At 41.0% G+C, this 23901-nt stretch overlaps 2 protein-coding genes and 1 long non-coding RNA gene across 5 annotated transcripts in view; 2 read left to right on the top strand and 1 right to left on the bottom strand.

The window, feature by feature from the left end:
• Positions 1-23901, top strand: part of LOC111949070 (NACHT, LRR and PYD domains-containing protein 12-like) — a 350272-nt gene that overhangs the window by 156278 nt on the left and 170093 nt on the right. The gene's annotated exons all lie outside the window — the stretch shown is intronic.
• LOC144987763 (uncharacterized) overlaps positions 1-23901 on the bottom strand; it is a 296127-nt gene that overhangs the window by 180065 nt on the left and 92161 nt on the right. The gene's annotated exons all lie outside the window — the stretch shown is intronic.
• Positions 230-17670, top strand: LOC110014238 (uncharacterized). Its single transcript, XR_013652110.1, has 3 exons — positions 230-809; positions 2473-2997; positions 15625-17670. It is a non-coding gene; the product is annotated as an uncharacterized LOC110014238 (long non-coding RNA).

The following is a 23901-nucleotide window of genomic DNA, read 5'->3' as shown; positions in this document are numbered from 1 at the left end:
ATATTTTTGAAAACTGTCTGTCTTTGAATATTTCCAATGCCCAGCAATCTGTTTCTGTAATTTTCTTTTTTAATACATGTGCCATCCCCTGACGTTCTCGTTGTTATGACTATTGTTCCTGTCATATGTATTTGTTCTATTTGTTTTGAACAATAAAGTAAAAAAAAGGAATGAGACACAGTGTGATGACGTCACAACAGCTCTCAAAACGTTTCCTCTACACATTTTTTTTTCAATTTTGTTTTTGTTTTCTTTATTATCTCCTGAATAAAACTGTTTAAAAATACTGGACGCTTTTTGGACCATTGAGGTTCAGTTAAGCAGTTATTTATTTTTCAATAGAGCTTTGCACGTGACCCGGAAGTAAACAGCACGAGGCACTGGCAGCGTTAGCTTGTTAGCAGGCTAGCCGCGCTAGCTTGTGTTGAGAGGACTGTGGTGTTTTGTTGGGACGTTTGTGAGGTTTTTGGACAGAAAGGACGATACGTGGTTCGTGTGGGAACTCTCAGCATTTTCCAAAGTGTCGTAAATGAGTGAAGAAGTGTTGAACGGAAAGACAACGTGGATTGCTGTGATTGTGAGACTAGCAGATGATCGATCGGAGCTGCAGTGAAGAGGACGGCGGTGTTTGTGGGAGTTGGAGCTGAAGATCGGAGCAGGAACCATGTCTTCAGAACCTCAGGAAGGTTCTGTCAGAGAACAACTTTCTGCTGCTGAAGGAACCATCGTCCAGAACGAGGAGGAGCTCTGTCGTCAGCGCAGACTGCTGGATAGCAGCTGGAACCCGCAGCTTCAGCTACACCACATAGGTTTGTGTCAAACGAGGGAAGCCGTTTGAGCTTCATGCTTTTCTATTTGGTGACCCGCTTGGCACTGAGTGGCGGTTCTACACTAACTTACTCCTTCAAGGAGTAACTTACTTCGGAGTAACTTAAGGAGTAACTTGTAAGTTTTCCTGTTTTACTTAGTTTGTGTACGAATTGTGCTATACATATAAAATTGCCTTGTTTTACTCTCACAAGTACAATTCACCAAAGAGTTACTTAAGTAAATATAATGCTAAATATAATGCTAATATATTTAATATATATGTTATTATAACTCTGTCTGAAATCCGCCTGAACTTGCTTACTCGGGGTATGTCAGTTCCAAAAGACCGGATATAGCGTAATTACGCTCGACTTGGTAACCCTGGGTTAATGGGCGTGCACAGCAGGTACATAAAGACATTCTCAATGGATCGCCGATTTCTGGAGTCACCATGAAAACGCGAAGTGAAAAAAAAAGAAAACGCTGTACTTCAGTGAGACGGAGTCTGAGATTTTAGTGACGGCTTATGAAGATTACACGTCCATCAAAAAAGTAATACGGCTGCATCATCAGTAAAAGAAAGAGTTTCTGCGTGTAGAAAAAAGAGCAGACAAAGTAAACGCACAATTTTCTGATCTTGTATCCAATTTTTCCAACTTAAATGAATTACTTCTATTGGTAACAAAAAATTGAGTTAAATTTATTCAACCTAATTTCTTACGTCTATAAACTCAATAATTGTTTATACAACTCAAATTTAGGTATTTATCTAACTAAATATCATATTACTCCAATTCAATCTATCTATTTTCCATCTTGATTAATTATATTTCTTGAACTCTCAAATGTCTAAGTATGAGCCGGCAGATATACTCATTTTTATAACAATAAAAAAGACGGGGGGAAAATGCACGGAGTGCAAAAATTCGCTAAAGAATCTGCCGTCATTGTCATTATAGCTCAAAACCGTAGGGGTGCTATATAAACTCATCATCCTCTCCTTCACTCTCACTCATGGTGCAGAGACGTAAGCTCAGTACGGCAAAATAACTCGGCGAAACATGGCAAAACACAGTAAAACAGCTAAACAACTAAACAAATTTGGTCAAAAACCCACACTTAAACCCAAATGTATGATATCCCAGAATCCTTTGCGGTGCAGATCTAACAGCAGCACCAAAGTTCCACCTACTTAATTAGAATGAAAGTAAAATAACTATCTGAAAACTACATGTAATTTTTAAACCGACTTTCAAAACAATGATTTATTTTAACTGAAACAAATAATTAAGTTAGATCAAAGTAAAAAAAAAATGTTTCCAACATCCATATGTGGTCTTATCACCCTCTCACTGTGGAAAAAGTATTATATGAGCTTTTTCATCCACTAAATCATCTTCAAATGGACACGTCATGCTGCTTCACCTCTCTGTAAACAAACTAACCTTCAACTAAACCTGCTCCAGACCAGGTTATGTTCAGAGCATGAGTTGCTATGGCAACTTGACCTACCCTGAAACATACCTCCATTTCTGGAACCGAAAGCTGAGGTTATCAACTTCCTTAGCCTCAAACTTACCGTGAGAGCTAGCATAACCTGCTTTCTGGAATACCCCCCTGGAAACGTAGAAAAGACTCCTTGTTGTGTTTGTGTCCCTGCAGTTCTCCCCCAGCATTGGATGACTGAAGAGGAAGATCTCTGCAACCAGCAGATGAACTTCAGAGTGGAACAGGAGGAACCAGAAGCTCCACAGATTAAAGAGGAACAGGAGGAACCAGAACCTCCACAGATTAAAGAGGAACAGGAGGAACCAGAACCTCCACAGATTAAAGAAGAACAGGAGGAACCAGAATCTCCACAGATTAAAGAGGAACTGCAGGAACCAGAACTTCCACAGATTAAAGAGGAACCATGGGAACTCTTCATCAGTCAGGAGGAAGAGCAGCTTGATCTGAAGCAGGAGACTGATACCTTGATGGAGATTCCGGAGGAAGATGAGAACAGTGAAGCAGATCTAAACAATCAGCAGAGCTTTAATGTAACTGATAGTCAGGATGAAGAAGGAAGCCAACATGAAGAATCAACATCATCTACAGATGAAGAGACAGACCCACAGAACAGAGATCAGAGGAAGAGGAGGGACAGAAGTCATGTCCAAAGTGTGGACAGCTCTCACGTGTCAGCAGGTCAGTGTGACTCTGATCTTCATCTCCACACTATCGGTTTGTTTACTTCAACAACGGTTCTATCTTGAGCTTCAAGCTCTCCAAACATGCAGTCCATCAACAGCGTGTCCTGGAAGAGTCTCTTCTGTCCCTTCCGGTTGAAAAGACAGTAGACATTGTTGGTCAGTGCAGCCCACAACATTCTTCAAATCATATGATCTTAGTTAGTCCTTCCAGCTAACGACAAACAGGAAACCTTAACAGATCAAAGAGAAAACTGTTAGCAGATAAAAAAGTACAATCTGTTTAGTCGTCTGTGGTTCTAAGTTTGTAGTTCAGTTCTTTTCAGCAGATTTCTCTGTCAAACCCAAAATCCATCTTAACCTCTTTGATGTCTCCATGTCTCCAATTCCAGACATTCAGACAGATTCTATTTCTAAAACTACATTTCAAGCTAAAACCCAAAGACAGGGTCTTGCTCATGGATCTGCAGACAGAAAAGATTCAAACCTGAACACAATTTATATAATCCCACCCCGTTATACAATAACCATTTTATAACATGATTTATCAATATCCGGTTCATTACTTTCATCAGACAGAATTAAGAATCATAAAGTATCAATGAAGCACATGACAAAGATGAATTACTTAACTATTATGTAAAAATAAGTATTTTAGAAATCAACATGGCAAATGCAGATCAGTTATATAAAATATATGCAGATTATGTTACTTAGAAAAGTCATTCATATGATTAAAAAATAATACTATATATCAGTAAAATACACAACACTGTTTCAGAGATTTTCATAGCAAAATTTCATCAAGTATCAAAAGTTAAAAAAATATGCAAAATTATTCTACATTATGAAAGATTTTTGAATAAATTTATCAATTTTAGGAGCAAGTGAAGTAAAATCATTAAACGTCGATCAATTTAACCATTTTCAATAAGTGATTGATCATTTGTTTTTCTTTTTTTCTTTTGTATCTTTTTATATAATAAAGTAATGCTGTAAGGGAAAAATAAAAAGGGTCCATAATCGGTCGAGTACAGTAATCCTCCGCCCATTCGCGGTTTAATATTCGCGCCCCGCTCATTCGCGGGTGGCCGCAGATGACGTGACGTCACAAGCGTGAGACGCAGAACAGCGCTCATTCCGCGAATTTTGAAAAACGATTTACTCTGTATTTACTGTAAAGAATAACGACCCCGAGTTGGACAGAGCTGCGGGCGGGCGGCGCCCCCTCTTTCTGCCAGTTGCTGGACCACAGCGTATGTCAATCAGCGGTGGGCTGGTGACTGGTGGATTAGAGGGGGCGGGGCCTACCTGGGTGCGCGTTGGCTGAACGTTCTCCTCCGGCTGAGTGTATGAGCAGGCTGCACTTTTGTTGTTCGAGCCGTAACCATTCTGACAAGGTTAATAAATGCCCTGCATCATCTCCAGCTTCTAGAAATGAACCCAAACGGCAGAAAAAGGTTCTGTCTCTGCAGAGGCTCTGACTATGGGAGTTTTAAAACAGCGTCAATTATTCGCGGATTTTCGTTATTCGCGGGGGGGTGAGGAACGTAACCCCCGCGAATATGGGGGGATTACTGTATTCCTTCTTCTGCTGATTAACAGCCGTTCTTCTTGGTTTAAACAGTTAATTGTTCTCTTCGATGTTATGTCTGCAGACATTAGATTCAGGTCCATATCCTTCTTCAGTTGATATCAGCGGCGATGAAAGTTGAGGTGAAGTTGTCTGCATGTCAGGATTCTCTGCTTTTAATCAGGTGACGTCAGACGTATGGAGAAAATGATGAATCTAGGAGTCATATTTCTTGAAATTATTTGGCTCTTTGATTTATTACTGCATGTTGTTTCAGACGACCGTGGTCAAACACTTCTCAAAGTCCTTCATGGTGTTCACAACCAGAATCTTGAACCGGTCCGGTGGACCAAGTGGTTTGACGTAAATCCTGCAGCCTTTAACCCAAGTGTTCTCAATCTGCTTACGCTTCCTGAGAAGCCGTGCATGTTTGGCAATTTCAGCATTCCTTCTGGTCAAATGGTCGTTCAGATAAGCAGTAGATCCATTCAGATTCCTCATTTGATTCATCAGAGCTAGCTTGTGTTTTTGATTCACAAACCTGATGAGGATTGCTGGTTTATCCGTCTCCTTTCTCCTGGGGAGCTGGTGACAGGCCTCGATGGTGTTGAGATCCAGGGAGATCCCTTTAGACGTGAGAAATGATTCTACTTGGTGATCCAGAGACTCTCCACCGCTCTCCGTTTCAGCACTGCTAGCTATTGCCAGCACTGCTGCCATTTATCTGGAATTTTTTTCAAAAACCGTCCAGTTGCGATAAGAGCCCTGGAGTTTGGCCTGAAAAGAGCGATCACCCCAAATATTAATCCAATCCGTGACCTCCCTTCTCATCCACTGACTGATCTCAGCAGCATCGTCCACCATGGTTGATGTTTACGTTCTCGTTCCCGCCTACTTCAACGCAAAATGATGACGTTTGTTGCGTGTCGATGACGTACAGTTCGGAATCAAGTCGCCTGGCTGGTCAGACGGCGGTCGCAATTGAAAAGAACGGCTACAATTCGGAATCAGGACGGCAAACCCACGGGGCCTGGGTCGCAATTGAAAAGATCGGATCTGTCTCATTCAGACTGTAATGAAAAGATCGGAATTGGGCCGCTTAGGGGCAAAAAATTTGGAATTGGGTCGTTTCAGCCTGCAGTGTGAACGTAGCCATAATTGCTGTGAAAAGCCTGATTTTTAGGTATTTTTATTAAAATTTGTGACATTGTGATGAAGAAAAAGATCTTAATACTAAAAAAGCGTCTTTTTAATGTTTCTTCTCATGTCATACTGCCAACTAGAGGGCTGCATTGGGATCGGGTCCCGCCGGGTCCCGCGGGACCCAACCCAAATCTCGTGGGATTGGGCGGTTTGAATTGTGCTGCGGGCGGGAGCGGGCGGCAAAAAAAAACCCCGCGGGATCAATGCTGCCATGAATATCTCATGAATGTATATTAGCGGACTACGTTAGGCTGTGCGGCTGTTGGATTCTTATGTACTGAAGCTCCGTGAACGCACCAGGTAGAGACGCCCAATGGCCTCTGTCATCTAACCTGTTGTTGGGGGTGCGCCCCGCCCCGCCTCTTACTAGGAGCGCGCTTCAGGCCGTCTGTCTGCGCGCGCACGCACGCACACTTTTAACCGAACAGGATTTGTAAAAATATATTTAATAATTAAGTTGCACATTACACAAGAGGAATGCATGAAAAGATGAGGCTGGAGGAGGACATGAATCTCTGTAATAATATCAATACAAATGCGTGTTTTTTTTCCTGCGGGACGGGAGACGATACAAAATCAATGCATCTCTATTACTGTGCGGGACTAGATAGATAGATAGATATTCTTTATTGATCCCACATTGGGGAAATTCAATTGTCACAGCAGTTCCAAAGAGCAGAGAAAAGAAAAGTGACAGAAATGTGCCAAAGTGAGGGGTGTTCCCAAACGTGCAAGTATAGAAATACAAAGAAATGTGCAAAAATAGAAAAAAATGTAAAAAGTAAGTAAGAAATAAATTATGTACACTATTACAACATAACACATGTTATGCCTAATAATAAAATTAAATAAATAAAGTAAAGACACAGAATATACAGATGAGCTATGGATGTATGAAAACCGGTTTGTACATGCATATTTAAACTGTGGCATTGTACAGTCTCACAGCTGTTGGGATGAATGACCTGCGGAACCGTTCCTTCCTGCATGGGGGGTGTAACAGTCTGCCACTGAAGGAGCTGCTCAGTGCCTCCACTGTCTGATGTAGTGGGTGAGAGGTGTTGTCCATGATGGATGTAAGCTTGGCCAACATCCTCCTTTCATCCACTTCCTCCACAAAGTCCAGAGGGCAGCCCAGGACAGAACTGGCCCTCCTGACCAGCTTGTTAAGTCTCTTCCTGTCCCGGTCTGTGCTGCCTGCTCCCCAACAGGCCACGGCGTAGTGGATAACAGAGGCTACCACAGAGTCATAAAATGTCCTTAAGAGAGGCCTGCACACTCCAAAGGACCTCAGTCTCCTCAGAAGGTGGAGGCGACTTTGCCCTTTCTTATACAGGGCATCGGTGTTGTGAGTCCAGTCAAGTTTCTTGTTGAGGTGAACACCCATGTACTTAAAACTGTCCACTACCTCAATGACCGAGCCATGGATGCTCACTGGTGTGAATTGAGGTGTTCTCCTCCGGAAATCAATCACCATCTCCTTTGTTTTACTGGTGTTCAAGCACAGGTGATTACGCTCACACCAGTCCACAAAGTCCTTGATTACTTACCTGTACTCCAGCTCGTTCCCCCCCGACACACAGCCGACAATGGCCGAGTCGTCAGAGAACTTCTGGAGGTGACAACTGCCGGTGTTGTATGTAAAGGGTGAAGAGGAACGGTGAGAGCACCGTCCCCTGAGGAGCACCAGTGCTGGAGACCACCACCTCCGACACACAGTTGTGTAGCTTCACATACTGTGGTCTGTTGGTGAGGTAGTCGGTCGTCCATGCAGTCAGTCGTCTGTTCACTCCAGCCCCTTCCAGCTTCTCTCTCAGCAGAGCTGGCCGGATGGTGTTGAAAGCGCTGGAGAAGTCAAAGAACATGACCCTCACAGCGGTTCCAGCGTCCTCCAGATGAGTCAGCGCCCGGTGCACCAGGTAGATGACAGCGTCATCCACCCCGATGTTCGGCCTGTAGGCAAACTGCAGCGAAGGTGGCTGAGGATGAGCCTCTCCATGGTCTTCATCAGGTGGGAGGTCAGGGCTACTGGTCTGTAGTGGTTTAGTTCCTTAGCGTGCGCCATCTTAGGAACCGGAACCACACAGGAGGTCTTCCACAGGACTGGGACCGTCTCCAGACTCAGGCTCAGGTTGAAGATGTAAGTGACCACCTCACAGAGCTGGTCAGCACAGTCCCTGAGCAGTCAGGGTCCGATGCCGTCTGGACCTGCAGCTTTCCTGGTCTTAAGTCGCCTCAGTTCTCTCCTCACCTGATCAGAAGTGAGGCAAAGGGGGGTGGAGGTGTGGGTCAGAGATGGTACGGCTGTGGATGGGGGTGGTGTGCAGTGATGAGAGTGGTTGGGGGTGGGGGTTGGTTTAGCTGCTGGGCTGGAGATGTGTGAAGTGGAGGGGGGAGGGCTGGAGTCAAACCTGTTGAAGAACAGATTTAACTCGTTGGCCAAGCCCTGGTCTTCATCAGATGTCACCGTGTCTGCTCTCTGTCCGTGACCACTGATGGTCTTAAGACCTCTCCACACACCTCGGACGTTGTTGTTCTCCAGCCGCTCCTCCAGCTTCCTCTTGTAGCTGTTCTTGGCCTGTCTGATCTTGTATTTGAGTTCATGCTGAACTCTCCTCTGCTCCTCTCTGTCCCCCGAAATAAAAGCCCTCCTTTTCTCCTTCAGTAGGGCTCTCAGCTCAGGGGTCACCCAGGGCTTGCTGTTGGAGAAACACCGCACCCTCCGAGTTGGTACAGTGTTCTCCACACAGAAGCTGATGTAGTCAGTGATGCAGTGGGTCAGGCTGTCGATGTCGTCTCCATGAGAGCTGCAGAGTGTCTCCCAGTCCGTGGTCTGGAAACAGTCTCTCCCTGGCCTCATCAGTCCACGCTCTCACTGACTCCTTCTTCTTGGGTGGCTCTCTTTTTGCCCTGGGTTTGTATTCAGGAACCAGATGCACCAGGTTGTGATCAGAGCGGCCGAGTGGGGGGAGGGGGTTGGAGTCATATGCGTCCTTAACGTTAGCATACATTAAGTCCAGCGTCTTGTTCTCCCTAGTGTGGCACTTAACATACTTAGTGAAAGTGGGGAGAATGGAGGAGAGCGAGGCATGGTTGAAATCCCAGCTGATGAGAAGCAGCGCCTGCGGGTGCCGGGTCTGCATGCGCGTCACCGCCCCGTGGAGTCGCTCGCAGGCTGCCTCCGCATCGGCCGATGGAGGGATGTACACGTTAAAAATTATAACATGCGAAAACTCCCTCGGGATGTAATACGGCCGGATGGCCACAGCGAGAACCTCCTGCAGCGCCATCATTAAATTCTATGAGTTTTGCGGGTGCGGGCAGGAGTGGACATACATATTGCGGGAGCGGGCGGGAGTGTAACGCATACGTTGCGGGAGCGGGCGGGATTGGTCAAAAATTCAGCGGGCGCGGGCGGGAGCGGGATGAAGAAAATAGTCCCGCGCAGGGCTCTACTTCCAACCTCTACGTTTACACCAACAAGGGGAATTTTTTTTAATCTCCAACAACCAACAAAAAAAAAATACAAGAAGCTAACATCAAGTCTAGAGTCTCTAATTTAACACATGAAAACCAGTAGGAACACCTTTCCGAGCAATCTAAAAAAATGTTGACCTCACACTTCCTAACACTACAATACATATCAGGGGTCGACAACCTGGGACACACAGAGGGGAGGGGAGGGGGGGTGATAAAAAGAAGCACTTGATCTGTCATCTTTTTGTAGTTTTTAGACTTGGAAAAAAATAATGTTTGAATGATCATTTCTTCTCAAAATGAATTTTTTCCCCCAATGGGGTCATAAGGGGTCTGTTCACTCAGTGCTGTTACTCTGACCCCGCCCACCTATATAAATACTGCCACTTCTTTTCAATAAAACGTTGAAGTTTTACACAATGTAGATTACTTTCCATGTCGATCTTTAGGAACGGGCGATTTAAAAGAGAAAAAAAGACGTATCCCTCTGTGAAATGAAAATGTAATAATGATCCTGTGTTTTGAAACTGTTGCCGGTGAGATGACAGGCACAGAGATGTGGGCTCATCTGTGGATGAAACGTGAGTGCATGATTTGGAAAACCACAACGCGGATCTGCAAGCTGTTGCACATGTTTATGAGTGCACAGCTGTTTTTTTGGTCATGTCAGTCATTTTGCATCTAATGAATGAAATGATTGAGATTGGACTCTGGTGTTTATGGTTCATTGACGCGTCTTGCAGATAAGAAAATGGATTCAAGTATTTCTATTTCCTTCCAGAACTAAGCAAATGAGCTATTTTCGTCCAGCCTTGGATCTCTTTTGCTGGTCATGAAGGCCATTTTGGGGTGTTGTACTTTAGGGTCAAACAGGAATAATAATATTCAGGACATGCTGAGTTAACTCTTTTATGAACATGCTCGTTAGGAATTAGCAGTAACTTTACATCTGAGGGCTACATGCTATGTATCCCATCGTGCATCACACATTTCCCATAATGCATCTTGACCAATCAACGTGTCCCTTAACTGTGGTGCATTCAAATACAACAGGATAAATGTACTGTCGGGTTCATAAATATTGGGACAAAGACTCGATGCCACCTTTTTGGATTTGAAATGAAACGAACAAAATGTGTTCCTCCACGGCTAATGTTTTTAGCACGTATTAGCCTAATGCTAACCCTTCTTCCAGGTCCTTGCAACCAAGAAAGAAAGCACTGGCCGCTTAGCAGATTAAAAAAATTATGAGCAAGCAGGCCCTTGATAATAATCATAACGGTAATAAAAGCACATTTAGAAAATCGTCTCCTGCAGCTTCAGATCGGGCCTAAAAAATCCAGCCCGACCCGACCCAGGCCCGCGGGCATTAACGCCCAACCCACCCAGAACGTGACCAATTAACTTGATTTGCAGGCCGGAGCTCGAAGCAAACCCGAAATTTCAATTCATCCTATAGTATTTTTGGCAACAAAAAAACCGCAAGATTTGTTGAGGTTGAAATAATCTACATATTTTTATGACCATGATAAATAAAATAAATAAATAAATAATAATAAATAAATAAATAAATGCTGGAACACAGAATAAGAGGCCAGACAAAGAGAGTGAAAGAGAGATCTTGATGCGCACTCTCCCTTAATCGGAGAAATACTGCAGCCCTGGCTCTGTGTCTTTGCTTCCTGTTTAGTAGTAGTTATATAGCAATTACCTTACAGCGCCTTATCTGTTTTAAACAAATTATTTATTTATGACAAGTATTCCTTAGTTTAGTATCCACACATCGTTTTAGTATTGTTACCTTAAGCGTGAGGCTTGGGACCGTAGTCAGAAACCGCTGTTATGATCTCCAGTCCGGTCTGGACTTAAACGGTAACAAATTCAGCGGGACACCCTTGCTTCGGAAAAGGTCTGTAACCATTTATTTTCTTTGGTCGGATCATCTGTTACAGCACAACGTCTCCAAACACCTTCTCATGCAAACTGACACCTGCAGCAGCACAGCCCCTACCTTTTTCCTCTCCCGCGCATTTTTCCCTCTCGTGCGCCTGCGTCATCGCTGAGTGCCCCTAAGGCAACGCCCTCTTCCGTCGCTGCGTCACCTCCCTGACGACCTGATGAAAAGCTAAGCTGCTAACAGTATACATTTTTATAAACATATATTTATTAAAAAAGTCAGCGAGAGAGAAGCCCAACCCGACCCGAACGTAATGATTGTCATTTTAGTCCCCGACCCGACCCGAATTTCGGGCCGGGTCGGGTTCTGACTCGGGCTTAAGATCTTACATCTATTTCACGCTGATTTTGCTGTTCCGGGACAGCTACAGCCCCTTTAACAACGCTAACAGATTTCACCATGCTAAACTTTTGGGGTTTGCTGGTTGGATCAACAGGCACTGATGTCATCGCCCCCCCCCCCCCCCCCCCCCCCCCCCCCCCCGGAAATGCTAACTGGAATTGTGTTATGTGACACTATTCGCAGTGTGGATGTGAAAAGGAAAATGCAATCCCCTCTTAGCACTTTTATTTTAATTATGACACACAATAAGGAGTTTTTAAGTAGAAAATGAAAAAGCATTTTGAAGGTTTTTTATATTAATTTATGAGTCATATGATGTAGTTACATTTTTAAAATGAAAAAGCATGTCTGTTAATCCATTTTAATTGTCAAATGAGATATATCTAACTGAATTTTGCTACACATTTACCAGATAACTTTTTGAAAATGAAATGTCGAATACAATTTTCTTTATCATTTTAATTAAGTGACAGAATAAGCAGTGTTGAAGAAGAAAATGAAAAAATGGTTTGGCGGATTGCTTTTTCTTTTTAATTTTGAGTCAACAAATGCAGCTTCATTTTGAAAATGAAAAAGCATTTCTGGTATTGTCTTTTATTTTTAATTATGCTACTGTGACCAATGGGGATTTAGTTCGGGGGCGTGATACAATATATAAGGAGAACAGGTGTGTGTGTGGGATGTAACACTTGGCCGTTTCCGGTTTTGCGGTGTGTCGTGGAGTTGCTGTTTCTGGTATGTGTTTGTTTTCACATTCATATATTTAGTGTGTTTAACGTTTCACCTGTTTCTTTCTTTGTGTATATCACATTATTGTATGTCATCATCTTTTAGTTGCAGTGCCGCTGCTTTGGTTTGACAATATAAAAATAAAAGGGCTTGAACCTTTCTATTGTCTTCGCTCTTGTTTCTGCCGTCGTGGCACGCACCTGCGGAGGAACCGGCTACACTACACTGATGCTTCCATAGATAATATTGTCAGAAACATTTCAGAAATGATCCTACTGCTTTTGTCAGCAGTCACATCATCAATAAATACAAGAGAACCAGGTCCATTAGCAGCCATACATGCCCACGCCATGACACTACCACCACCACGCTTCACTGATGAGATTGTATGCTTTGGATCATGAGCAGTTCCTTTCCTTCTTATGCTCTTCTCTTTCCATGACTCTGGTACAAGTTGATCTTGGTCTCACCTGTCCATAGGATGTTGTTTCAGAACTGTGAAGACTGTTTTAGATGTTGGTTGGCAAACTCTAGTCTGGCCTTCCTGTTTTTGAGACTCACTAAGGTTTTACATCTTGTGGTAAACCCTCTGTTTAGGGAGTTTTCTTCACCAGGGACAGAATTATTCCTTCATCCACCTCAGTCTTTTTCTGTGATCTCTCGGGTCGTTTGCCGTTTCTGAGCTCCCCAGTGCATTTCTTCTTTTCAAGAATGTTGTATTTGTGATAATGAGGGAATAACACACACCTGGCCATGGAACAGCTGAGAAGCCAATTGGCAAATTATTTTTGGTTCCTTAACAAGTGGGAGGGATATATGCAAACAGTTGTAATTCATAGACCGCTCACCTGATCTGGAAGTAAATACCCTCAGATTAAGGCTGACGCTCTAATCCATTGTGGTGGTTTATAGATTCATAAATGTTGGAATTGTTTCTGTCCCAATATTTACAGACCTGACTGTATTAGGGTTGTGCCGATGGACGATATCATCGTCCATCGTCATGGGTGACTGACATCCCGATGGAGAGACCACCATCGTGATGCCACGCCCCCGCCACGTTGCGAGTCGACCCCATAAGCCGCGGTTACATGTACAAAATATCTTGATGGGATCAATGGTCGGATTAGACTCCAACCATGTACATGGGCCCAGAAAAATGTTTTCCGAATATAAAAACGTTCACTAAGGTCACACTTTCAGTCGGAATAAATCATTCGCACATGCGCAGTAGGGTTTGAAAACCGGAAGGATATAGATTCCACCGAGCGGCTTTTTTTTTCAAACTTTATTGAATGTAACAATTCAATACAAAACGATTATAAACAGCGAGTGGCTCTATACATTGACATGTCAGCTCGGTAAAATACGAGATGATCTTCTAAACGTGCTTTTAATAAGGTTACGGTTCTTATGAAACACCTGTTCGCTCATCATTTGAATTCTAATCCGTGTGGTCAGTGCTTTATCTGAACGAAGCCAGGATTAGCAGTATGCTAACACGGGCTAACAACATTAGCTTTGGGTGGCGCTCCAACATGTGTGAATAACATCAGCCTTTATTTTAGTCGGGACACGACTGGAAACACAAATCCACGTGATTGTTTGAATGTTTTCTAAGGACTGAGCGACATTTCTGCTTTGAAGCTCAAACCGCTGTGTGTGTGCTGACGATCCGAGCTGTGCTCAGACACACACTTTTAGACCCGGTTCTGAGTTCGGTAGCTAGTAGTTCCCCTAGAGCTGCGGGACGGATCGCAGTCCTAAATCTCCCACACATACCACTCATTATATCTTATAATGAGCGGTATGTGTGTTATACTCATTGTACCCCTCCCATCAAACACAAAGCTGGAAGTCCGTGCTCCGCCGGTCCACTTCACTAGTTAAGTGCGGGAGCGGACTACTTCTTTTCTGTTTTGTTTGTTACTTTTTTTGTTAAAGTCACTTCCCTCAGTTTATACTGGATCATCGCTGATTAGTCATTAGTTGGGAAATAAAATTAAAAAAAAGTAAAATAACGAATAGCAGTTATATAATAACGAAAAATGTAAAAATACCCCCCCCCTGGACGATGTCATCGTCCATCCCGATGGTTGACAGCAAACATCGTCAACGGCCAATTTAAGGGACATCGCCCAACCCTAGACTGTATACCAGATTATTATTTTGTTGGATGGAATTAATTATTTAATGGAAACAAAAAACCCTTTTTTAACCTATGGCAGATCACGGGCTCCGTAGTAATTCATTATGTTACTCCATTACAGACAAAAGTAACTAAATTAAATTAACTTGTTACTATGTAATTCATTACCCCCAACACTGTTTATTCTTAGTAGTCAAACCACGAGGAGCTGTCCAAAAGTCAATGCTAAAAAGCATAGACTATATCGTCACTGGACAGTAGAGTCCCCCCCATTCCAAATAGGAAGTAGCTGCTGTCGCCAAACTCCAATAGACCTCTATAGAAAAATAGGCAGCTGTTACTCAGTCATTCTAAATAGACAGAATTACCATTCTTGCTGTGAAACATTTTTTCTTAATATCTCCTTGCTTATCTTAGTTTTTTTCATAATATTTGTTCTTTATTGCCAGTTACTCAAGTTATAAACTGACCAATCAGATGCCTCAGTAAAAGGTGTGGTGCCCGCTGGTCCCAGACCTCGGTCCTGGAGGTGATTTCTAAATAAAATAAATACAATAACAGACATGTGAATGTAACTTTATTAGCAGTGTATTCCTAACATTACACAGCTGGTGTTGTGCTGAAATAAGCCTCAAAGACTGTGTGAAACATTTACTATAGATGTCTGCATGTTTACTGTCAATAATGACAAGAATCTAAAACATTCAATTTGTTTTCAGATTGTTTTCCTATTTATAATTTCACATAAAAACAAGTGGAGACAGAATCAGGTTAAAAGTACATTTTCTGTCAATCCCACCGTCCCCTTTCTAATAAATCTGTCCTATTTATTTCAGCAGGATTTAATTTGAGTATACAGTTAGATGACATTAAAGACCTGTTTATACCATTTATGAATTATTTATCTGCAAATTAATTTCCCTAAAAAAACAAAGAAAATAATATTATCTATCTATAACTGGTTCAGACTACAAGTTATTGACTGAAAAATCTCTCCTCATAGGTGGGAGATGTAGGGGGGGCTTTTTCAGCACAGTTTTATACTGTTGTGCTAAAGAAAACAAAAAACTTTTTTTTAAATTAAAAGTTTTTTAATGTGCATATACTGAATGGTACTGCAATCATTTGTATTGATACTTAAGAATAAATAAAGTCACCATAACATAAAAAAGGACCTGTTCTTGTGCCCCTGCAGTCCTCCCCCAGTGTTGGATGACTAAAGAAGAAGATCTCTGCATCCAGCAGAGGAACTTCAGAGCGGAACATGAAGAACCGGAACGTCCACAGATTAAAGAGGAGCAGGAGGAACCAGAACCTCCACAGATTAAAGAGGAACCAGGGGAACTTTGCATCAGTCAGGATGAAGAGCAGCTTGATCTGAAGCAGGAGACTGATACCTTGATGGAGAATCCTACTTATGAGGAAGATGAGAACAGTGAAGCAGATCTAAACAATCAGCAGAGCTTTAATGTAACTGATAGTCAGGATGAAGAAGGAAACCAACATGAAGAATCAACATCAACTACAGATGAAGACACAGAATCAACATCAACTACAGATGAAGAGACAGACCCACAGAACACAGATCAGAGGAAGAGAAGAGACAGACGACATGTCCAAAGTGTGGACAGCTCTCACATGTCAGAAAGTCAGTGTGACACAGATGTTAGAAAAAATCCCAAGAAGACTAGTCTGGGTAAGAAATACAAAAAATCTCAAAAAGAAGAGAGACTTTCCTCTATCAGGTCTGGTAAAATCTCAAGAATAATTAGTAACACGTCTGACTACATGGAAACTGGGTCTGATAAAAGATGTTATATCTGTAAAGAGTGTGGTAAGAGCTTTTGTAACACATCTCAGTTCAACACTCACATAAGAATCCATGCAGAAGATGAGCGATTTTCTTGTAAAGAATGTAATAAAAGCTTTAGTCGCAGATCTAGTCTCAAAAGACACATGAGAACTCACACAGGAGAAAGGCCGTTTTCGTGTAAAGAATGTAAGAAAAGCTTTAGTCGTATATCTCATCTCAAAACACACATGAGAGCTCACACAGGAGAAAAACCTTTTTCTTGTAAAGAATGTAATAAAAGTTTTAGTCAAATATCTCATCTCAAAACACACATGAGAGCTCACACAGGAGAAAAGCCTTTTTTTTGTAAAGAATGTAAAAAATGTTTTCGTGATGTATCTGATCTCAAAAAACACACGAGAATTCACACAGGAGAGAAGCCTTTTTCTTGTAAAGAATGTAAAAAAGGTTTTAAGCAAATATCTCATCTCAAAGCACACATGAGAGCTCACACAGGAGAAAAGCCTTTTTCATGTAAAGAATGTAAAAAAAGTTTTAATCATTTATCTCATCTCAAAAGACACATGAGAGCTCACACAGGAGAAAAGTCTTTTTCATGTAAAGAATGTAAAAAAAGTTTTCGGGATGCATCTACTCTCAAAATACACATGAGAACTCACACCGGAGAAAAGCCTTTTTCTTGTAAAGAATGTAAAAAAAGTTTTAGTCATTTATCTCATCTCTACACACACATGAGAACTCACACAGGAGAAAAGCCTTTTTCTTGTAAAGAATGTAAAAAAAGTTTTTGTCAAACATCTCATCTCAAAAGACACATGAGAACTTGTAAGACTTTTACTTGACAATGTAAGGATTTAGTGTAAACTCTAAATTCTAAACTTTTCCAATAAGAGGTTGACCTCTCAGCTCTGTACCACAGCAGAAGACTTTATTTTACAGGGGGAAAAGTTCTGTAGCTCAGAAAAATTAAATATTTAAAAAAAGTTTTTAAGGCTCAAAACCTCTTCAGTTTTCCAATGAACTCAATAGCAACCTGAGCTTCCATTTTCACAGAGCCACAGGCTGATGGTCTCCGTACCATATTGATGCAGTAACTTCATTAGAGGGAGGCACAAGTGAGTTTTGAATGTGTAGAGATGAATTTTTCTAAAAAATTAAACAAAATAAACTTTGGTTGTTTTGATATATGATTTGCTACAGGAGGTCCTTTGTCCCAACAACAGTTAGACTATAGAATGACACAGTTTAGGACTGCTGAAACTGCTGCTGGATTTACTTATTTAGTTATGATGTGTACTTTTATTTCCACTTTTTATTTCTATTTGAATTTTTACAGACTATTTGTTTTTCTAACTGCTATATTTCTTGTTTGTCTACTGTTACAACTAAAATTCCCTCCGGGGATCAATAAAGTCTTGTCTTGTCTTATCCTGACTTTCTTGGACAGCTTTTTTAGGTTTTCATCTTCTCTAAACCACAAATATCAAAAGCAATAAAGTAAATGATCAATACATTTCAATCTATGTGTAATGAAACTACACAAAGGAAAATGTTCACAAAATGAATTATTTTAGATGTACCTGTTAATAGAAATTAGTTGTTTTGAATTATTAGTAGAGATAGGCATCTAGTAGAGATAGGTATCGTTTATGGAAGCGATTATGTAGCATAAATAAAAAGCCAAGTCAAAACCAGAAATGCTTTTTAATTTTCAAAGTGAAGCTGCATTTTTTGACTCAAAATTAAAATGAAAAAGCAATCCACCAAAATGCTTTTTCATTTCCTTCCTCAACACAGCTTATTCTGTCACTTAATTAAAATGATAATGAAAATGGTATTTGACATTTCAATTTCAAGACCTTCCATGGTAAATGTGTAGCATAATTCATTTAGAAATGTCTAATTTGACAATTAAAATGGATTAATAGAAATGCTTTTTAATTTTCAAAATGAAGCTGCATTGTTTGACTCAAAATTAAAAAGAAAAAGCAATACTTCAAAATGCTTTATCATTTTATACTTCAACACAGCTTTTTCTGTCACTTAATTAAAATTATAAAGAAAATTGTATTTGACATTTCATTTTCAAATAGGTCCCTGGTAAATGTGTAGCATAATTCATTTAGAAATGTCTAATTTGACAATTAAAATGGATTAACAGAAATGCTTTTTCATTTTCAAAATGAAGCTGCATCAAATGACTCAAAATTAAAAAGAAAAAGCAATATTTCAAAATGCTTTTTCATTTTATACTTAAAACCGCTTATTCTGTGTCATAATTAAAACGAAAATGCAAAGAGGGGATTGCATTTGCATTTTAACATCCACCCCGCGCAACTTGTCACAATATTCATTTAGAAAAAGCAATAGCAGAGGGGAGGCGGGGCGATGACGTCACTGCTTTCTCCGTGTGTCCGGCTGCTGACTTGACGCACACACACACGCGCACCAGGAGCAGACTGTGTTAGCGGCAGAGAAGAGGGTTTTGTGATGGTTGTGAACTTCTGATGAGTTTCCACAGCTTCTCAGGACTAAGTAGCTGCATGTCCGCCTTCTGCGGTCCTCCTCCGGACGCACCGCGGACAAGCTTTGTTCTTCGGACCGCCAGCTGCCTTCGCATAGCGGAGCGCGAAGCTCCCGATGATCGCTGAAGGCGGAAATGCTGCGGCGATCTGAGAAACCATCATATGAATTTGTGTTTCCAGTGGTGTCCAGAACAAAATAAAGACTGATGTAATTCACAGATATTTACACATTTATCTGCAGCTTTGCGGTGAATTTGCTGTTTGATTTATTAAGATCCAGGAATCCAGGTTTGAGCAGGCCAGGTCCAGCGGTTTTTGAACAGGACCCGGTTTTAGGTGATCTTAATGTGAAAAATGCAGCAGAATGTTCCTTTAGTGCCCTCGCGAATCAGAAGCTGTGAAGCCAACGTAAGCCAACTATAGCGTCGTCTGACCGCACGGATTTAAAAACATATGATCGAGCAGGGCAGGCCCTTAAATATAATCATGACAGTAATAAAAGCACATTATGAAGATAGTCTCCTGCAGCTTCGCGCTGAGTGAGTGTTTTTGGTCCAACCAGCAACGTTTAGCATCGAGAAATCTGCTGTCTGATGATGGAGCTCCAGCTGTCATCAAACAGTAAATTCACCGCGAAGTTGCAAATAAATGTGTAAATATGTGGGAATTACATGTCTTTATTTTGTTCAGGACACCACTGGAAACACAAATTCATATGATGGTTTCTCAGATCGCCGCAGCATTTCCGCCTTCAGCGATCTGGAGCTTAGCGCTCCGCTGTGCGAAGGCAGCTGGCGTTCCGAAGAACAAAAGCTTGACCGCGGTGCGTCAGGAGGAGGACCGCAGAAGGCGGACATGCTGCTATGTAGTCCTGAGAAGCTGTGGAAACTCATCAGAAGTTCACAACCATCACAAAACCCTCGTCTCTGCCGCTAACACAGTCTGCTCCTGGTGCGTGTGTGTGCGTCAGTCAGCAGCCGGACACACGGAGAAAGCAGTGACGTCATCGCCCCGCCTCCCCTCTGCTAATGCTTTTTCGAAATGAATATTGTGACAAGTTGCGCGGGGTGGATGTTAAAATGCAAATGCAATCCCCTCTTTGCATTTTCGTTTTAATTATGACACAGAATAAGCGGTTTTAAGTATAAAATGAAAAAGCATTTTGAAATATTGCTTTTTCTTTTTAATTTTGAGTCATTTGATGCAGCTTCATTTTGAAAATGAAAAAGCATTTCTGTTAATCCATTTTAATTGTCAAATTAGACATTTCTAAATGAATTATGCTACACATTTACCAGGGACCTATTTGAAAATGAAATGTCAAATACCATTTTCTTTATAATTTTAATTAAGTGACAGAAAAAGCTGTGTTGAAGTATAAAATGATAAAGCATTTTGAAGTATTGCTTTTTCTTTTTAATTTTGAGCCAAAAAAATGCAGCTTCATTTTGAAAATGAAAAAGCATTTCTATTAATCCATTTTAATTCTCAAATTAGACATTTCTAAATGAATTATGCTACACATTTACCATGGAAGGTCTTGAAATTGAAATGTCAAATACCATTTTCATTATCATTTTAATTAAGTGACAGAATAAGCTGTGTTGAGGAAGGAAATGAAAAAGCATTTTGGTGGATTGCTTTTTCATTTTAATTTTGAGTCAAAAAATGCAGCTTCATTTTGAAAATTAAAAAGCATTTCTGGTTTTGACTTTGCTTTTTATTCATGCTACAGAATCGCTTCCATAATCGTTAAGATTTTATCTATTAACTCTTCTTAATCTGCTGCTTTTCACTCTGTTACCTTATTGGTATTCTTTAAGTTTACACTAAAATAAAATGATCAATATATACCAATGTGGATTTGTAGGTAACAACTCAGATAAACAGTGCAGTTAAGAACCAAAATGCAGAGTATATCTAATGGCCTCCTCAATGCAGAGAAATATAACAATGTTGTATTTTAATTATTTTTAGGCACAATATGATCTTTCAGCCAACTAATATTTTAATCACTGTTTTAAATCACACATTAGAAGAACTGTTATTCCTGTTTTCATTTGACTATTTTAATAATAATAATTATTATTGATGGGTACCATGCCCCGGTATTGAACCAGCCCCGGGGCCACATTCTTCAAGGCCGCAGTATTGTTAATATCTGACCTGAACGGTTCTGCTATCGGTACTGGAGAAGTTACTTTTTCTTTTTGTGTCCCACAAGCGTTATCTGCCATATTTAACTCACCAAGTCAGTCAATTTTCCGTTAATTAATGATGATATTAATTCCGGTATTCTCGTTGAAGCGGAGAACCCTGTCTGTCTATTTGTGTGAAAGGGGGCGGGGCTGTTGTTCAGACAGCACGCGCCGCGCGCGCACACACACACAAGACAAGGCAGCGCACACACAGTCAGTGGCGATCTCGTATGGGACACGTGAGTGCCCTAGACTAAGAACACCGGTTTTTCTGCATAAAATTAATGAAGTTTGCATCAAGGAGCCCCGACCATCCTGTCACCTTGCTGCTACGATGACTGTATGTTGCGCTGTTTGTGTAGAAGACGCTGGGGCTGCGTGTTCTACACAAAACGAACAGGTAGAGAGGCGGGGCTTAGATTCACCGCTTATGATTCCAGACCCGTGACACACTATCAGCTGCTACCTAATACTTAATAATAATTGATGACTAATGATAGTTGTCAACCGTAAAATTAATATAATTTATTAGGTTTACTGGATTTAAACAAAAATAAATAAATAGAAAGGAGTCTGCATCAAAGTGAATTTCTTTCCATCATCTCACTCAATCCTAACTCTGGTGTTTGACGGACAGAAAAGTCTATTCAAGGTTGTGGAAAATGGACAAAAGATCAGAGGAAACATCACGCTCACAAAGAATAAAAATAATTAGATTAAAAAATTAAATGAATATCCTGTCTGGAACATTCTCATGTTCAAGTAAAACATTCAAGTAAAATTTTTGTTAAAAAAAACCGTGTTGTTGCATAATGAGGAAATAAAACACTTTTTTTTCTTAATTTGTTATTTATTTATTTATTTATTTTTTGTCCTCAAAAAGTATCGAAAAGAGTACCGTTAAAATACCGGATCGATAAGCAGTATTGATAAGAGTAGTAGTACCCTTAAAACCTTAACGATACCCATCCCTAATAATAATAATAATAAACTTTATTTGTATAGCACCTTTCAAGATAAAAATCACAAAGTGCTTCACAGTAAAACATGGTAAAACACAGAATATAATACAAAAAAATAGTTTAAAAAAAGCTTTTTTAAACGGATAGGTTTTTAGCTGCTTTTTAAAAGAAAACGCTGAGTCTGCAGTTCTGAGGCTGAGAGTAAGGAAGTTTCAGATGGATGGAGTTACTGCTGCAAAGGCTCTGTCACCTTTAAGGCCCGTACACAGCGGGACGAATATTCGCCAGGCGTTATTCGCAGCGTTTTTTGTGTTCACACCCAGGCGATTTTCGCTGACGATGAGCCGAACATGCAATTTCATTCCCTGACATTACATGGTACTTAATGTAAAACAGAAATACTCCTGTACACAAGGTGGTGCTGCGCACCTTTACGCTTCTTAAACTCGCTTTTCACTCAGGAGAAGAGAGCAAGTATTTACGCGCTTGTCAGAATCATACAAAGAAAACATGAATATTTCAAGCACCAGTTGCTCCAACTGGTGCTTGGTTCGGGGATATTTCAGGATGTCCGTCATTATTTCTTCGCGGCAGTGTAGACGCTACTTGGCATCTATCTTCTTCGCTGGTATGTGTGCTCAGCAAGGCAGTTTTGTGTTTGAGCGCCCCCAAGTTGTGTTTTACTGTAACTCCAGAAGCTCCAGACACGTGAGCAAAAGCGCCATTCTCATTGGTCGAATAGATTTCGATGCGGCGCGTCAGACCAAAAAAACGAACCCGAGGCATTTTTTAAAAAGTGACGCTTTGACGCGTGGCGTTTTTTCGCGTCGGTGTGCACACTCACATTGGTGTCCTTTGTTTAGTCACGAGGCGTTAAACGTCGGCGAAAATCGCGGGCAAAATTCGTCCCGGTGTGAACAGGCCTTTAGTCTTTAATTGGGTTCTCTTAACAACCAGCAGACCCTGGTCACATGATCTCAGAGACCTGCTGGGAGTGCACGGCTGCAAAAGGTCTTTTAAGTATAGCGATGCTTGGTTATTGAGAGCTGTTTATATAGCGGATAGAGTCAGTGCTGGTGGAATAATAATGGGGTGACGTGTGAACTTCTATGTGCAGGCAAGAGCGACACAGAAAAAGACAAGTTAAAAAAAATACAATGATGCTCAGAAATAAAAATGTCAACAGAAATATACACACTTAATGTAAAAACAAGGTCTAGTGTGCCACCTTTAACATGTATGGACCCAGACACATGCTGAATAGAATTAAGAGTCCATGAGACTGTAACCTCTTGCAAAGAGGTCAGAGTCATCATTAATGTGTATTTTAAAATCACCAACTATGATCAGGTTAGACAGCTTCATAGTGGACGATATACTCAAAGACACACCATACATAACAATAAAATAATAGTTCATAAAATAGCAGTTCATATCAGGCAGATTTGTTAAACAGCCGTTCCAAACCGAAACGTTTGGAACCGAGCTCTATGAGACTCTGAATGGAACCGAATTGAGATTTTAGCGTATCGTTACACCCCTAGACATAAATCTGATGGAGAAATCAATAGAATCTGCAGTTTGGATCAGTTTCTATTGAAAAAGGCTGCATAAATATGACAGACAGCTTTCAGGTTCAGATGCAGTTCTGAAAAACAGCAGAAACATGATCTGATGGAGGCTCACATTTATCCTCATTATTCCTCCAAACAGCCCAATCAAGTTGGCCCAAAGGCACATTGGCAGAGCAACATGTTGTCTATGAAGAACCTACTCAGCTGTGCTACAAATAACAACAAACATCCAAACCACAATGGTAAACAATCAAGACCAACACAACTGTCAACATCCAGAATCCAGCAAATATCCCATACAGAACATTATTACCCACAATGCACCTGCACAGGTCCTGCAGCAGACAGGGTCTTTCCAATAACTTTATTAGTCTCATCTTTTTAAAACTGGAAAGATTTT

This window comes from Oryzias latipes, chromosome 2, assembly GCF_053564925.1.
Source record: "Oryzias latipes strain Hd-rR chromosome 2, Olatipes_Hd-rR_3.1".
In the NCBI taxonomy this organism is placed as follows: Eukaryota; Metazoa; Chordata; class Actinopteri; order Beloniformes; family Adrianichthyidae; genus Oryzias; species Oryzias latipes.
Note: the sequence above shows the minus strand (reverse complement) of the source record. Positions and strands in the feature narration are given on the sequence as shown.